The 18,428-nt window shown below is 47.5% G+C and overlaps 1 protein-coding gene across 1 annotated transcript in view; it reads left to right on the top strand.

Annotated features, from left to right (window-relative positions):
* The first annotated feature begins 5,338 nt into the window (after nucleotides 1–5,338).
* Nucleotides 5,339–18,428, top strand: part of dag1 (dystroglycan 1) — a 40,584-nt gene continuing 27,494 nt past the window's right edge. The window contains exon 1 of the mRNA XM_035152583.2: nucleotides 5,339–5,865. The gene's annotated coding sequence lies outside the window, so the exon portion shown is untranslated. The remainder of the gene's footprint in view (nucleotides 5,866–18,428) is intronic.

Genomic DNA, 18,428 nt, shown 5'->3' on the forward strand with positions numbered 1-18,428 from the left:
CAACTGGTGTGATGAAAACGGCTGCAGTTTAATATCAGTCAGCTGACGACCTCATATCCTGAAGAGGAAAATAGCCTGAAGTCGTATTTCAGAACGCACGAGTGAGAAGTGGCTGCAGAAGCCAAGAGGCCTCGGTGCGATGCCCTTCAGGCGGCTCGGGTCAGAACATCAGAGTTATCTTCCACCACAGGCTGGAAACTCATCTCTTCCAGAAGTGCCTGGCGTCCCCTTGTCCCCACTGAATCATGTCCCCTCTCCCATATCTCCCTCCTCTACTGGATATAATGTGCTCTTATCTCCAACTTAACTAAATCCTTTCTGCTTCTGTGCTCGGCTTCAGTTTCTATTTCACTTTAAAGCGCTCCCCTCTCACATGTAACACTGGGTCACTGTGATAGAGCCGGACACTCCAGGAGAGTTAGACATGAAACTGGAAACCAGTTTGTTCTGATGTGAACTTCAAATCAACCATAACTACTGAATTCGATTTAAAAGATTTGAAAGTTCAGAATGAATGAATATACACAGAGATTGTTTTATATGATATTAGTGAAGTGGAAGCAGCAGACGCCATCATGTACAGAAACCTGACGCTCCTCATCACGCCCCGATGTTTTTCCTTTCATAACATACGAGTGAATATCTCGTGCTCGCTCATCTTAAAGAAACGCAGCATGAAGCTGAATCTGCTTGAAGTATCTTCTCCTCCATGTGACTCCTCAGTCATGTATATTTAACTCCCTGATAACGTGGTGGGAAACAGACTCAGCACGTCAGCCGATGCATTTCTCATGTAAACCAACTGACACGTCTCTGACAGCAACGTGTCAAAGTGCATTTATTCACGAACACGACAAACACGACGCACAAGAGCACGGACCCCGAGACAAAGCACACGCGTGTCAGGACGTTCACGTGTGTGAGGAGCATAATGTGAGCGTGTTCGACCAATCACAGACAAAGACAGACTGCAAAGCTCTAATAGCAAGAAGATATTCAAAACACACATCCTCCGTCACATTAGTCCTTCTGTGTTTCTCTGCCCCATTTCTCTCTGCCAGCACTGAGATGAAATATTAACAAGGAGGACGGCACCCTAACCCACATACTGTCTGCTGCTCTGCCAATTCCACTGCTCTAATGGGCCCAGAGCACAAACACACAAACACACATCTATTCCAGAAACCCGTGTGCTGCCGGGCCGTTTGACCCGGCAGTGGATGTCAGCTGTTTTCACACTGTGGCTTGTTGGTGGGTTTTTGGACCAGTGGAAAAGAGGTGAACTGGCTCAGTGGACGACAGGATGAAGACGTTTCTTCCCATCGACTTGTGATCGCTGAAGACGGAGAGTATCAGCAGGTTATCTTTCTTGTAGATTGACTGAGTTGACTGTGAAGTCATCAGATAATCTGACACGCTCTGAATACCTGTCGTTCAATAATCAATCTGTTTGCAATCTTTAAAATTACATTCTCAAACCGTCGCTCTGCTTCTCCTGCGTCGTCTCCCTCAACATCTGCCAATTCAGCCTCTGCCTACGATCTCTGCGATTATTACACATTTAAAACCCATCTTCTCTGCGTCGCTCTCCTTTTCCCCGAGGGACAATTACGATGTTTAAGAAATAATAAGACGATATTGGCACCACATTTTCCATAAAGTGGAGAGGCCTCATCAGATGAGTGAGAAGAAGATGAAAAAAGAGGGAGACTGGGGGTGGGGGGGGGAGCAAGCAAATAGGATTTGAAGTCTAGCAAAACAGGAAGTCTCTCCGGAGAAGGGAGATGTCACTTTTCATTAGATGCAGTCACACGGATGAGGCTGCGTTCGTACTGGGAAACAGAGAGCTGTGCATTAGGGGAGATCCCCCCCCCCCAACCATGAGTGCATGTGTATGTTCATGCTTGACCTTTGTCCCCCGTGTTTGTGTGTCCAGAACCTCCCTTTGTCTTCAGCGTTCCAGAGTTCTGGAAGTAAAGACCCATTCATTTCAGTTGAGAGACGTTTGGAGCACGTTCAGTGTTCAGAAGATTCATGAAACAACATCAGGAAACATCAGGACCGACGTCTCTTCAGGTTTGAAGCTGCAGTGAAACGGACGTCACATGTCGGAAGGTTGAGTTTGTAGGATTTAATGACATCGAGGGGTGAGGTTGCAATCAATGCATCACCCCCATCGAGTAAGAGAAGCTACGGTGGCCTTCACGCCCCCTTGTGGCAGAGATGCCTCCACGTAGATTCCCTGCAGGTTTTCAAATAGCAACTTCCAAGCTCCGACTGTTTGTGTCTTTGTCAGCATCGATATCACTTCCACCTCCCCCTCTGTGGCTGCTCTCTCCCTCCGCTGCTCTACTCCTGCTTCTCCTCTCATCAACGCCTCTGTCATGTAGCGTCATGAATATTGAAGCACCAGCCTCCTCTGTAGGGCCGACCTGTCTGAAGGCGTTAGCCGGGACGCTCCCTGCACCACGAGTCTCTGTGCAGGAACCAGTCTGTGGCGGTGTGGAGCTGCAGTTCAGAGACAGTCCGGTGACCTCGTGGTCTCACGCTCAGTCAGACGTCAGGGTTCATGTGTGGAGCTGAGCTGCTGATGTGAACCAGCACAGAGCAGAAGACTGTCGCTCCAGATTCTTCTGCACAGTAGAAGCTGCTCAGACTCCAGACAACACATGTAAATATCATAAACTCATGTTTCTGCAACAGTCCGACAGCGATCTGAATAAATCTTGTTGTGTTTTTCTGGAGGGAACCAGATGATAAACCAGCTCTTCTCTGTTCTCAGGCGAGCACCACACCACCTCGCCTCCACCCCCAGCTCCTCCATCAGCTCAGGACACCTCATGTGGTCCCAAGCTGGGACCACATGAGGTGAGTCGGCTCCGCAGGAAAACAGCTCACGGCCTCCTTCAACTTGAAAAGGATTTTTCGGGGAAATAATTTAATTATAGAGTATTATATTAAATCTCACAAAGTTTCTTTCATCTTCTTTTTTATCTTTTATTAATTTATTTTTCAGAAGTTCAATTATCTGACTCTGCCCCCAGAGTCCTGTCGTTTTAAATATACCAACAATCCAGATCCATTTTCTTTTGTCCAGGTTAGAGGGAGTTTCACTGAGATTCTGTTCAACTACATCTACCTGGAAACCTTCCGCTCCACTCGTTTCCTTTAGCTCGTTTCCTTTAGCTCGTTTCCTTTAGCTCGTTTCTTTAGCTCGTTTCCTTTAGCTCGTTTCCTTTAGCTCGTTCCTTTAGCTCTGTTCCTTTAGCTCGTTCCTTTAGCTCGTTTCTTTAGCTCGTTCCTTTAGCTCGTTCCTTTAGCTCGTTTCTTTAGCTCGTTCCTTTTTCGTTTCTTTAGTCGTTTCCTTTAGCTCGTTTCCTTTAGCTCGTTTCTTTAGCTCGTTCCTTTAGTTCGTTCCTTTAGCTCGTTTCCTTTGCTCGTTCCTTTAGCTCGTTTCCTTTAGCTCCGTTCCTTTAGTTCGTTTCCTTTAGCTCGTTTCCTTTAGCTCGTTTCTTTAGCTCGTTTCCTTTAGCTCGTTTCCTTTAGCTCGTTCCTTTAGCTCGTTTCCTTTAGCTCGTTTCTTTTAGCTCGTTTCCTTTAGCTTCGTTTCTTTAGCTCGTTCTTTTGCTCGTTCCTTTAGCTCGTTTCTTTAGCTCGTTCCTTTAGCTGGTTCCTTTAGCTCGTTTCCTTTAGCTCGTTTCCTTTAGCTCGTTCCTTTAGCTCGTTTCCTTTAGCTCGTTTCCTTTAGCTGTTTCTTTAGCTCGTTTCCTTTAGCTCGTTCCTTTAGCTCGTTCCTTTAGCTCGTTTCTTTAGCTCGTTCCTTTAGCTCGTTTCTTTAGCTCGTTTCCTTTAGCTCGTTTCCTTTAGCTCGTTTCTTTAGCTCGTTCCTTTAGCTCGTTTCTTTAGCTCGTTCTTTTAGCTCGTTTCTTTAGCTCGTTTGTTTTAGCTCGTTTCTTTAGCTCGTTCTTTTGGCTCGTTTCTTTAGCTCGTTCTTTTAGCTCGTTTCTTTTAGCTCGTTCTTTTAGCTCGTTTCTTTTAGCTCGTTCTTTTAGCTCGTTTCTTTAGCTCGTTCTTTTAGCTCGTTTCTTTAGCTCGTTCTTTTAGCTTCTTTAGCTCGTTCTTTTAGCTCGTTTGTTTTAGCTCGTTTCTTTAGCTCGTTTCCTTTAGCTCGTTTCTTTAGCTCGTTCTTTTAGCTCGTTTCTTTTAGCTCGTTCTTTTAGCTCGTTTCTTTAGCTCGTTTGTTTTAGCTCGTTTCTTTAGCTCGTTCTTTTAGCTCGTTCCTTTAGCTCGTTCTTTTAGCTCGTTTCTTTAGCTCGTTCTTTTAGCTCGTTTCTTTTAGCTCGTTCTTTTAGCTCGTTTCTTTAGCTCGTTCTTTTAGCTCGTTTGTTTTAGCTCGTTTCTTTAGCTCGTTTCTTTTAGCTCGTTTCTTTTAGCTCGTTTCTTTAGCTCGTTCTTTTAGCTCGTTCCTTTAGCTCGTTCTTTTAGCTCGTTCCTTTAGCTCGTTCTTTTAGCTCGTTCCTTTAGCTCGTTCTTTTAGCTCGTTTCTTTTAGCTCGTTCTTTTAGCTCGTTTCTTTTAGCTCGTTCTTTGCTTGTTTCCTTTAGCTCGTTCTTTTAGCTCGTCCTTTACTCGTTCTTTTAGCTCGTTTCTTTAGCTCGTTCCTTTAGCTCGTTCTTTTAGCTCGTTCTTTTAGGAACACGTCAGGAACACGTCAGGAACACGTCAGGAACACGTCAGGAACACGTGATGAACACGTCAGGAACACGTGATGAACACGTGAGGAACCGTCAGGAACACTGAGAACACGTGAGGAACACGTCAGGAACACGTGAGAACACGTCAGAACCCGTCAGGAACACGTGATGAACCGCGTGAGGAACACGTCAGAAACCTGTCACGAACATGTCAGAACATGTCAGGAACACGTCAGGAACACGTCAGGAACACGTCAGGAACATGTCAGGAAGCGTGATGAACACGTGAGGAACATGTCAGGAACACGTCATGAACACGTCAGGAACACGTCAGGAACCTGTCAGGAACATTGACTTTGCTCAGATTATGGATGGAGCCTCCATGATGATGGTTCACTTCCTGGATCAACGTCCTCATCATCAGTCCCTGGGAGGACACACATAGATGTATCTGCTGATGGTGAGGACACATGTCTTCAGAGACGCATTGAGGTGGAGAGATGAAGGTGAAGGAGAGAACATGTGAGACATGGAGGAGTGAAGGGGAGGAGAGGGGGAGAGGGGGAGGCCGTTTGGAGGAGGAGTGATCCACAGAAGGAGGCGGTGTCTCCTCCCTCTCTCTCCCTCTCTCTCCACTCCTCCTCCGGGTGGAGATTCATCCTCCAGCCCGAGCAGCGGACATTAGACCGGAGGAGCTCTGCGGTGTGTGTCCGCCCAGAGGAGGCTCCAGGTCGGTCAGCAGCAGCAGCAGCAGCGGGCACTCAGGCTCCGTCTCCCCGCGGTAGAGGTTCTTAGCCCCGCAGAGAAGAACCCGGTTCTCCTTGTTCGCTTGCCTCTCCTCGTGTGTTCAGACCCGCCGCTGCAGGATCCCGCAGCTCGGCTCCTGGACGCTTCCACTTTTATTTTTCCATCATTATTTTTCCACCCTGTGAATAATCCTCCATCTTCCGCGGAGAAATACAAACTTCGGACCGCACACGGAGCTCCGCAGCCCGGGGCCCGTCACCGGGGAGGACGGAGATCGGACACCGAGCACCGAGCCCGCATTTGTCCGCTTGACGCCGCGAGGGAAGCGGAAGGAGGAAACCCGAAGCCCCGCTGTCAGCAGCAGCTCCTGGAGGAAGAGGAGGATTTAACCGGGAGAGGATTTAACCACCGGGGGAGAGTTCACGGTCAGTTCCCTCATATTTCATTTATTTAAACCCAGAATAAAGAGAAATCATCCTCAGTTGCATCAGATTAAATCAGGTTGATTCAGTGTGAAACCTCCGGTGCAGCTCGGCGGGCTGTGTGCGCAGTGACGCCGGGCTGTGCAGCAGCAGCAGCGGCAGCAGCAGCAGCGGAGGAGCCGCTGTGTTCCGGGGTATTTTTACGCGGTCTCTCTGTGTTTATTACCGGGGCTTCGGTGCCTCCTGTCCCCGCGGCTGCTGCTCTCACCAGCCGCTCCCTCCCTCCGCTGGTGCCGGTGTGGGCAGCAGCTGCAGCCGCCCGGAGCCTCGCTCCTCCGGCTTCACCACCGAACAGGTGCCGGGGACCGGCCGCGGTCCAGCGGGCTGAGAGGGGAGCAGGGCCTCGGTGTGGTGCTCCAGCCCGGCCGCGTAACTCACACCGTCCCCGGGTTTATTTTTGGCATCTACCGGGGGAGCAGTGTCTCCCGTGGGGAGCTGAAACCTCCACACTCACACACCGTGATCCCCAGTGGACACGAGCCCCATTATGAGCTTCCCCTCCCCGGTGTGTCAGGCACGTGAAGCCGGGGGCAGCGGGCACCAGGCGGCTGCAGACCCGGGGAGGCCTGACCCTCTCCGGGGGGTGAGGGAGCTCGCACCGGAGGACGTGTCGTGATTCCGCTCACGTAGGCTTCGCCATGGAGACGTTAGACAGCCTGCGGAGGTCTGGAGGTGTCTCCGTCCACCGGAGGACATGAGGGGGGGGGGGCTCCAGTTTGTGATGAGTCACACACACACAATTAAAACACTTAATCACATGTTAATACATTTAACACACACACACACACACACCATCATTATATTTAATCACATGTCATAAGATTACACACACACACACACACACACACACACACACACACACACACACACACACCATCACTTTGATCATCAGACTTATTCTAACTTTAACCAAAGTTACTAAACTTTAAAACAAGTCCTCATCTATAAATGTGATGATTTACATCATGAGGTCAAGTCCCCATAATGTGACCGAAGCAGAAGTAGGTCCCTACAACACGAGTAATACCTGGACCACACACACGTTACATTTGACCACATGTTAACACAACACACACACAGACACACACTCAGTGTATTTGCAGTGTGATGATGTGGTTTGACTACAGATGTTATTTCAGACACTCGGTTGTTATATTCTGACCTTTGAGCTCCTGCTAACAGTTCGATTCATGTCTCGCTGCTGTCACATTGTGTGTGTCTGTGTGTGTGTGTGTGTGGGGGGGGTGGTGTCAGGTGGACCTCTCTCTTTCCAGTGGGCTCGTTTCAAAACGACTTTACCCCACAGGCCCTGAATAAGTCAGAGGCCTGTGGCTCTGGGTAATGGGCAGTTGGAGGCCCTGAGTGGCCCCGTGGGGACCATCAGTCTCTGTCTCCGCTGGACGAGGCCTCCAGGTCCACCTATTTTCCTATTATCCCCACTGGATGTAAATCAATAGGCTCTCACTATATCACACTGGATTCTATTTTATTCTACTCCCAGTGACGTGAGGCCGTCAGACCTGCAGCTGAGCACACTCGTCTTTATGTATATACGTGTGTGTGGTTGTGTGTGTGGTTGTGTGGGTGTAAACAGGCATCATGTGTGTTTTGTAGACAAGCTGTCTCTAATCCTCCACACAGAGGACAGTGTTTGGTTTCCCTCAGAGCAGCAGGAACAACCTTTCTACACCAGACTGTGAATTTGTGTGTGTGTGTGTGTGTGTGTGTGTGTGTGTGTGTGTGTGTGTGTGTGTGTGTGTGTGTGTGTGTGTGTGTGTGTGTGTGTGTGTGTGTGTGTGTGTGTGTGTGTGTGTGTGTGTGTGTGTGTGTGGACAGATGTTTAGGACGAGCTCGGTTTAACGTTCCTGCTGGAAAAGGACAAACGTGTAAACTCGACTTTCCCCAGATGAAAAAGAGAAGGGATTAAAAAACAGATTAGTGTCTGAGGCAGTCGCAGTAAATAACCTCATCTTTTCTGATGAGGAGCAGAACACACACACACACACACTGGAACCATCTTGTGTATTTCACTCGATGTATTTGTGCAGCGCTGTGTATCGTGCTTCTCCTTTGTCCTTGCTGTCAGATTCCTGTGTGTGTGTGTGTGTGTGTGTGTGTGTGTGTGTGTGTGTGTGTGTGTGTGTGTGTGTGTGTGTGTGTGTGTGTGTGTGTGTGTGTGTGTGTGTGTGTGTGTGTGTGTGTGTGTGTGTGTGTGTGTGTGTGTGTGTGTGTGTGTGTGTGTGTGTGTTTCATCATGTTTTCTATCGAAGGGATTTGCTAAATTTTTATCAAGCATTGTGATTATTTAGAGATTATCTGACATGAGTCATGATTTTAGTTGGAATAATTAGTTTTGCCTTCACAAAGTGACGATGTGTGTTTTGCTCCTTCGGTCGCTGCGTCCGTAGACATGTTGTATTTTTAATGCGAAAGTAAATTCCTTTTCCACGTATAAAATAAACCTTGAATTGAAAAAAAATTGCGAATCTGATCGTTTCAGAGCTTTTATCCAGAAAAACCACAGCTCACCTGTGTCGTCTCTGTATCACCACAGAGCTTCATTTATAACGTCAAGTTGTTTCACTTTCTTAAAAACTGCAGCTCCTGTGATTTTCACCTTTGGTCGGGTCACAGATTTTTACAAGATGTTTATTGTTCAACAGTGTGTGTGTGTGTGTGTGTGTGTGTGTGTGTGTGTGTGTGTGTGTGTGTGTGTGTGTGTGTGTGTGTGTGTGTGTGTGTGTGTGTGTGTGTGTGTGTGTGTGTGTGTGTGTGTGTAACCCCTTTTGTCTTACACATTTTGTGACATCGTCTCTAACGTGCTGAGTAACTTCTGACCTGAAGTGACCCGAGCGGCTTCGCTCAGACTCACGATGAAGACTCATTTCTGTGAAACACCAGTTTCAGGAGTGTTCACGTCTGAGAAACTGAAACCAAACCATCCTGTTTCAAATTAACTGAAATAAATCTTATAAACGAACCAGTTAACCCCCTGAACTCTGCAGTAGAAATGTTCCTCCAGTGTCTACGTTGGAATTTTTACGTCCTGTTATCTTTAAATGCTTCACATCCCTAAAATCGAAGAATCTCTAAATGTCTTCACGAGTTATTTGAAATAGTTATACTCTCTGGCGCCACCATGCGTTTCCACCATGTTTCCACCACACCTGTCGAAAAGTAAAGACGTCATCACAAGATACGAGTCGATGAGGTAGAAGACAAACCTCGAACGTTCTTAATGTTATATTTTTTAATTTGAGATCAATTCAGGATCATGATCCCGTGAGCAGAGAAGGGAAATCCCTGTCGCCACCACATGTTCAAACTATTCTGGTTTTCATCTGAGATCGGATCATGTGAACACCGACCTCCTGTGGGACGTCCGGCTCTCTCTCTGCTAACACTCAGGTTTTCTCCACTTGTCGAAATACATGTATAGTTTTTTTTATCCGACCACAGTTTTGGTTTTTATCCCATTTCCATCTTACAAACGAGATGTAACCACACGTCCCTCCCTCCCTGTCAGTGTCTGAGCTGCTTCCATTCCAGAAATCAATATCATCCTAAACAGGATTGAGTTCCTCTGTTATGAAAAGCTCTGTGTATCCTTGATATGATAAATCTAATCTGTGGCTCCCTGCCTTTCAAACTTAGGTACAAGTGCAAAGACTGATTCTCCTCTCAGCGTAGAGATCACAATTCTGTATTTGTTCTTATTTGAAAAGCTCTGGGAGGAAGGTGGTGTGTTTGGAATCAGCCCACTTCATCACACTGGGAGATGAGATGTAGATCCTTCAGGTTCTTTCTCTCCTCGTCCTCCCTCAGCCCTTCTGGGCTAAAACAGGGGGATGAGGCATCCACAGAGTTTCTCTGCCCACAGTTGGCCACGATTCTGTCGCTGTGAGTCATGCTCTCGCTCTTGTCGAAGCACATATGGCACTTTTGTCAGAACTCTAAAATAAATCAGTCATAGGATGTTTAAAAAGCCTCCCGGGCTTTAGAAGGTGTGGAACCGGGCTGTTGCCACAGCTATTATTAGGCTCAGATGAAAACAGAAGAAAACCAGGGCTCTGGTTGATGACGGCAGATTCTCAGGGTCCTCGGGACGCAGGGCTGAAGTTGGTCTTTTTGCTGTTGTCATGGTTTCAACATGGTTTAAAATAGAGGCCAATAAAAATGTCTAACCGGACGGACAGACGGCCGATCAGCTGTTTGGATGGTTCGTCTGTAAAGAGCGTAAGAGTGAAACCGTTTTCAGACGTGAACTCTGTAAAACATGTTGTGTAGTTGGTGTTTGTGAAGCAGCAGCAGGTTGTCGGGTCCCGACTCGTTCAAACAGGAACATGTGGGAACATCCAGGCGAGGGGCGGAGCCTGTAGAGCAGCAGGGGCGGAGCCTGTAGAGCAGCAGGAGGCCGGACATGACGTATAAACTCTGCTGTGGAAAGATCAGTGTTGTTGTTTCAGCTCATCCACACCGGCGTCGGCCCTCATCACCAGAAGATCTGGAACCTCCTCGTGTTTCCAAGTGGACGTCTTCGTCTTCTACGTGTCCGGCTCCTCTTCTTCATCCTGAGATGTTTGTGTTCTTCCAGTTTCACGTCCGTCACGAGTTAGAAACCTCATCAACACGTCCACTCGCTCTCTGGGAAGCTTCCACACATTGTCCTGCTGTGTCCTCACATGGACTCACTCTGACATGTTACACACATTTTACTAGGAGGCTGCAGGAGAAGATCCAGAACATGTCCAGAGACACTGACTCAGACATTTGTTCTCACATAGAGAACCTGCAGAACATGTGAGGAACATGTGAGGAACATGTTCTTAGTTCAGTTCATGTCTCGGTATCAAGTCCCACCATTAAAAGACTCTCAATGATCATCACTGATAATAAACCTGTTGTTGATGGGATTGTGACGAGTCAGCCTGGACCGTGATCTCCAGTTCCTTCAGAGCAGGTTTCCTGTGTGTTCTGGTGTCGTCAGTGTCTCTGAGCTGCTGTTGTCCGTCGCTCTGCAGCTGCCGCTCTCACTCACCTGTTGGCAGCTGCTCCGCGTCACAGACCACGAGCCGAGCGGAGGAATCCACAGCATTTTAAACCTGGTCCGCTCTCCTGAGGAGTTGGGTTGATCAGCGGAGGATTCACTCAGGATTCGCTCCCTGCTCAGGTTGATTTCAGCCTTTCAACGTTTATTAAAGTTCACTCTCATCATGTCATTTAACAGTTTAATAGTTCTGAACCGTCGCCCGGAGCCACGTCTGATGGGCACCTGTCAAACCATCGTCATGGAGACGGTCACTTTTTCAGCTCAGTAACGTTCACGAGAGATTTCCTGTTTGTGAAATCCTCCTCAGACAGAAGACGATCAGACGCTGAGCTGGATCTTCTCTCCCACACTGAGCTCAGCTGTGACAACACTCGCTGACCAGTGTGAATACTTCACGTGGGGGGTGCATTCTTCTGGTGTTGCCACCCAGCAACAGGGCGACCCTCCCCGAAATCCATCCGTCCGAGTTTAACTGAGAATTGAACAGTGACTTTTCATTCCAGTTACATTTGACCTGAGAATAAACATCAGGACGTTCAGGGACGCGATCGCCCGCTGCTTCTTGCTCTTATTTAGTTTCCAGGAGCTGCGAGCACCAGGGACGTGACAAACCTCTGCAGCGCCGTTGCTCCTGTAGTTTGCAGTTTGCTGTATAATTGCAGCTGACGTAGCGGAGCTCTGCTGCAGGAGGTGGTGCAGCGGCGGCCTGGCGCTCGTGAGCGATTGGTGTGGCGAACCGCTCGGGCCTGTGTGTCACTGATACTGTGCCGTTTTAGTACCGGAGCTCGGGAGGTCGATTCTGTCGTGACGCAAACCGCGCTGCTGTGGGATATTCTGAGCATCCAGCTCCACATTTGTTGGGATTTTATTTTGACCTCTTTAAAATATTTCCATTTCCTAAACGGTCAGTTTTTCCTCTTGAGGGTTTCCTGACAGAATCGCCCTCGTCGACAGGAGATCTCTCTTTACAACGTTTTTTGCAGACTGAGAGTGCTAATAAACAAACTATATTTCCCATGATGCATTTCACCTTTCCCACAAGTATTTCTGTGAATCATGATGTATTTCATCAGTCGCATGTTTTGAAAACGATGACATGGTATTAAACGAGTATTTCTCGTTACACGATCTTCTCAGTTCCCAGAACTTTCCACTGGTTTTGTGTGTGTGTGTGTGTGTGTGTGTGTGTGTGTGTGTGTGTGTGTGTGTGTGTGTGTGTGTGTGTGTGTGTGTGTGTGTGTGTGTGTGTGTGTGTGTGTGTGTGTGTGTGTGTGTGTGTGTGTGTGTGTGTGTGTGTGTGTGTGTCCCCAACAGAAAACAGGGTGGGGGTGCAGTAATTAGTTCTGCAGCATTAACTGCTTATCAGTGGACAGCGTTATTACCCCCCCCTCCCTGTCTTGGCTGGTTAGTCCTGTGGACATGGAGCCAAGCGGCGCTCCGAGTTGCCCGGTCAACGATGGAGTTCCTCACCACAATGCGGACCGCACGCTGTGAAGCGTTCAGACGTCGTCCCACAGTCCAGAGGAACAGCTGCGCTCTTTAAAATGAGAAAATAAAAGTCTCAACTGGATTTTTATCACATCAACATTCACACAAGTTATATTTCTGTATGTTCTTGCTATGAAACGGCAGTAAACCAGTTGGACACGCGTGGAAGCAGGGACAGGAAGCAGGGGACTCTGGGAAGTCGTGTGTCCCACTCTGGTTCCTTTGGAGCATTGGAAACAGACTCGCATGTGCAGACACGTCGTTCGCTCCATGAAAGAATTCAGCTTCACCACGACGGCCTCAGAGCGTCAAAGCATACCGCTGCAGTAACCATGGAGATGTGGCTGCCTGAGGGGGGAGGGGATGGGGGGTTGTTGTTCAAGAGCCCCCCCAAAGAAACCTCTCAAATACCTGAGAAATATTAGTCCGACACGTTAGGATAAAACACAGAGCTCGCTTTGACTCGTCTGACATGTGGCGTAAATACCAACGAAGAAGAATCTGATCCAGCTGACAACGTCGCTGCTTCTCGAACTACTGTGTGTGTGTGTGTGTGTGTGTGTGTGTGTGTGTGTGTGTGTGTGTGTGTGTGTGTGTGTGTGTGTGTGTGTGTGTGTGTGTGTGTGTGTTGGCCCTCCTCCTCGCTCGGGGGCTTTTCGAGCGTTGGTGGAAGACAAATACAGAAGGAAAAGGAAATGAGATTGGAGAGAAGCCGACATGTTAAATCTAACAGGCAAACATCAGGGTGTGTGTGTTTGACTTTAATTCCCAATAGTTGACACACACACACACACACATCTACACAGGTGGTGCATGTCAGCACACACACTTTATAATCCCCCCCACACACACACACCTGCTTCAGGTTACACTCTACAAGTCTGGACGAGTCAGCTGCTTTTTGTAAACAGCGACACATTCCTCCATCCCATTGATCCCAGTGAAGCTGTGGGTTTAACACAGGGCTGCAGCTCAGGGCGATTTTCATTATTGATTAATGTCCTGATTAATCTATTGTTTAATTCATGGCTTCATAAAATAGTGGGAAATGTTTCCGAGAGTTACGTTAGAGCGGCGTCTTCAGTTTTCAGGTTCCTTTAATGTTCACGTCCGAGAAACTGAAACCAGAGGATCCTCTTCAAAATAAATCTATTAACCGACTAACTCTTCTAAATCTGCCTCAGCCAAAAGGTTCTTTAAACCAATAAATGATTAAAGTACTGAAACTGTTTTTAAATTAAATAAATCCAACAATCTGACATGTTTTTTCATCATAAAACATATTGATCCTAAAGATTCTAAATATAGAAACATGAGCTAAATATGTGTCAAGTCTCTAAGTTATATGAACGTTTTAGTTTTTCTCCGCTCACTCTTTAGTCACCGCTTGTTATCGACATGTTTTCCACCGCACGTAACGAAACATACTGACGTCATCGAGAGCTACAGGATGAATGTTCTAAATAATATGGGTTTTGTTTCAGATTAAAACAGGATCACCCCCAGGAGGTGACTAACTTATTTTATTAATTAATTTATATTGGTGTTGAGTTTAATTCATTTCTCAACGAATCTGTCGACCAGGGATCACCAGGGAAAATGAAATAAAGATAAAACAGAATCAGTTCGTTCACAAGTTGAAAACAGTTTTAAAGATTCAATCAATAACTGTAAATGTTGTATTACTGTGTAAAAAGGCTCATAGTGATTATTAGAGTTTGAAGCAGCAGGAGGAATCTGAAGAATCTTCTCCTGTGATGATGAATGTAAAACTTTGTAGGAGATCAGGTCTGTGCAGCACACACACACACACACACACACACACACACACACACACACACACACACACACACACACACACAGCCACGCGTGTCATCGGGCTCAAACGCTCGTCTTCAGGCCTATTTGCAGATTTGTGTTACGGATCAGGATGTGATGAGTCACCCATTCATCCAGTTATTCACCCACCCATTTATCCCTCTATTCATCCACCCACCCATCCATCCACCCATCAAGCGGTTCATTCACCCCCAACCATTCATCCGTCAATCTGTCTTTTCTGATGGGCAGTCATTCAAAGGGACGAGCGCTGTCGTCTGCCAGAGCGCCGCGATGATTCACGTCCTGCCGACGCCGTGGCTCCCAGATTGTGTGTGTGTGTGTGTGTGTGGTGTGGTGTGTGTGTGTGTGTGTGTGTGTGTGTGTGTGTGTGTGTGTGTGTGTGTGTGTGTGTGTGTGTGTGTGTGTGTGTGTGTGTGTGTGTGTGTGTGTGTGTGTGCAGGAGGAATTTGGGATGTAGTAATGGGACGTGTTGATTGATGGGACTGGAGACTGCAGAGATGCACAGAGACGGAGAGAACGCAGGGAGTTGGGCGAGATAGAGAGAAACGAGGTTAATAGAAAGCGAGGGAGCGAGAGCGGCAGAGAAAATGAGCACGGGGGAGGAGGGAGGAGGGAGGGGGTGTAGTGGTGATGAAGCCAGGCGGAGGACAGGTGAGTAAAGGTTGGAGGAATCGAGCGATGGAGCAGTTTACTGTTCCTGAACGTCCTTCAAGTGTTCACTGTGACCTCGTGTGTGTGTGTGTGTGTGTGTGTGTGTGTGTTGTTTACATAGTGGCTGCTTCAAGGAGCGTTACAATCTAATAAGGCCGTAATGTCCAAGGGTAAATGGCGTGTGATGCAGGAGAGAACCCGCCGTGTGGCTGCTGCTCACCACACAGCTGAGATCCACCTCCAGTCAAACTGCTGCGTCTCGTCACTCGTGTGTTAAAGCTGTTCTCGGGTGTTAAACTCATCTCGTGTACGTTCACAGCAGAGAAGAGTCTGCTCAGAAAGTTCAAGGGTTAGACTTAAAGGGACTGAAGTTTAGTTTGTGCTCAGTCTCTTTTAGTTGGAGCATTATGGGATGTAAGGTGTGAACTCTCTCACCTCTGCTTCCAGTACAAACATTAAAGGTTGTCAAGGAAACCGCGGGGTCGTGACAGGTGACTGCTGGGAAATGATTTATTCTCATCACACTTCACTCGACATTTCTTTAACTTCTTACTGTGGAAATACCAAGATTCAGACGACGAACACTTTCCTGCTTTCGCTCCGTTAGAGTTAAACTACGGCATCGAAAGACAAAAGATGCTTTGAGTCGATTTACAGCAGCTGGATCAGTAGAAACCATAAAATAACAATAAAACCCAGAAGAACGTGGTGAACAAATATTTTCATAAGCTCCAACACGTGGAGGAGAAAAAGCAGCATCTGCTCTGAGTTTGAGTCGTCGGACATCAGCTGGATTGTGCTTCTCTTGAAGTCCACCTCGAACCAGGTGCCGGGCCTCGGCCTGTAATCAGCCCAGCTGCAGGAATGATATGAATTCTGTTTGAAGGTGCAGGAAACTAAAGCACCGACAGAAAGAGGTTCATGAGCTGATGTTTAGATTCTGTCTCTTCTCTCTTCTCCTTCCTGCTTGAACAAATATTAATGTTTTCATCAACCACGCAGCACTTGAAGAAGTATTTATATCTAATATATTTACTTTACCGAAACGTTTTTACTCCATTTTGGTTTTGTATCCAGATGCGATCACATTCACACCTGATGTCAACACGTGTCTCCAGTGTCCACATCGTGGATTGTAAAGAAAGACACGTCTCCACCTCCTCGTTTATTCACGGTCACTGGTTTAGACCTGAGCCTGATTGTAATCTGATTACCCAGAACACATGTAAATGCAACACGTGACGTATTTAAACGATGAACATAAACAAGGTATTAGAAAGAATCCTGGTGAAGGGCGAGCTGCAGAGAGGAGAGGGAGGAGAGAGAGTCACCGTCCCTCTCGTTGGGTTTCTCTGCTCGTGGTCTCTGCTCGTCCGGCAGGAAGCACCTGTTCACGTCACTTCTTCGGGTCATCCTCGTCACTCGATCGATAAAAGCGCCGGTGGCTCCGTTCGGGACTGAAATGATTCACGTCAGATTCCCTGGCTCCTCCGGAAGCATCACAGCGACACTGATTCTCTCCTATATTCAGTTTATGACCCAATGTCTGCAAAACCTTTTATCATTCATGGCTCCACTTAGCCAATTAGCAAATGTTAGCATGCTAACTGATGACGGACGTTTTAGACCAATACTGAGATTCATGTTTAATAAATCCCAAGAATCCAGAGAGTTGGAGTGAAGCTGAACTGTGGATCAGTTCAAAAGACTCAGAAGTTATTAAAAACCAGAGTTTATCTCCAATATTCAGCAGGAAACTTTGAAACATGAAGGATTCAGGAGTTTGCTGAATAAGCTGATCTGAAACATCTGCCTGTTGAACATCTGTGACGTCGGGCTGCTGGAAACACCGTCGTGTTCTATCGGCTCAGTCACGTCTCAGCTGAGCTGCACTCGTCTCGTCCTCTGGCACCAGAATTCTTAATGGCGTCCACAGGTCTCACCATCTGTCTCCAACCTCTCATCCACGTCCCTGCACGCTCGTCTGCACCCCCCCCCCCCGGCGTTATCTGGCTCACCAGTGGTAGTTTGAATATGGATGGGCCTTCACGTATCTCTGTGCTCTCCTTTTAGTTTTGGCCCATATCTCCACGTGTTCCTCCGATGAGCATCTCCGACCTCAGGAACTCAGATACTGACGTGCTCTCTTTCTTTTCTGCACTTTGAACAAAAATGAGCGATCGCACCTTCAGGACTCGAACTTGCAAACCTTCGTGTTGTTCTCATTAATAGTTTCTGCTGCGTCACGTCTCTCTCATGTCTTTGTTCTGCCAGAGACAAACAAGCTGTAGTATCACAACCACTCTTTAATTGTTCCTGCTCTCCCCCTCGTAACCGCAGTTAATGACGTGCAACTGCCGCCGCTTCACTGCTGATGGTGTGTTTCAGTTACAAGCCGCGAGCGAAGCCAGACGCTCGTAACCTCCGCCTTGTCTCTCGTGTTTTCATTTGAAACAGTTTAGAGGTTTGATTCCTCGTGACATTTACCTAAATCCTCCGCAGCCGGGCATTAAGCTACACTAAGTGAGGAGGTGAAAAATAAAATGTGATAAACAGGAGGTCGGCGAGGCGGCAGGACGACGCTCGCCGTCTCGCTCCGTGTGACTGTGATGAATTCAGCAGACGGGGAACGTCTTTAGCTTTTGGCGAGGAAGAAAATCTCAGCCCGCGGTGCCTTTAAAAGCTTCGCTGCGAGTTGGAGGTCACATTGCTCGCTGCGTAGGGCTATCAGCCGCGGCCTGCTATTATCATGGAGATAAAGAATGGAGCCGAGCGACCAGCAGTGGAGGTGGACGGCGAGCGAGGGAGGAGGTAGATCCCAGATACGAGCGGCTGAACCAGCAGCTGGAGTGAATAATGTGCTTAGTGAGTAAAATAAATAAAAGCAGTGAATAAGCTGCTTACGCTCTGACTGACTGTGGGAATGATTCGCTCCTGAGCTGCTCGTGTTCTGCACGAGAACCACAGACTGATGTGGTCTGTGGTCCAGAGTGGGACCCATGACTGGTCCAGAGTGGGACCCATGACTGGTCCAGAGTGGGACCCATGACTGGTCCAGAGCCCGTCGGGGAGGGACCTCGTACCTGCGGCTCCAAATTACGTCAAAATTGCAAGATTGAGATTACTGGATATTTGAATTTGTGGATCCACGTTGTTGATCTTTGTTTATAATCTGTGTTTGTCAGTTTACTTCCTGAAACCTGAAAATATGCTGACAACATTTTTTATAATTTCAAATTGTATTAAACAGCTGCAGGAGTTTGTTGCATGAAAACACAATTTAGAGTTTATGGAATAACTGGAGAAGGCTGTGTGTGCGTGTGTGTCTGCCTGGTTGTGTATTTGTGGCTCGTCGGTGTGAGTCTGAGACGACAGATGCAAAGAGGGATGGAATGTCTATCAGTGCATCTCATGGCAGACACACACACAGACACACACAGTATCCAGGTCACTGCAGCATGGTGAACTATATGAT

Source organism: Hippoglossus stenolepis, chromosome 3 (genome assembly GCF_022539355.2).
Source record: "Hippoglossus stenolepis isolate QCI-W04-F060 chromosome 3, HSTE1.2, whole genome shotgun sequence".
NCBI classification, from domain to species: domain Eukaryota; kingdom Metazoa; phylum Chordata; class Actinopteri; order Pleuronectiformes; family Pleuronectidae; genus Hippoglossus; species Hippoglossus stenolepis.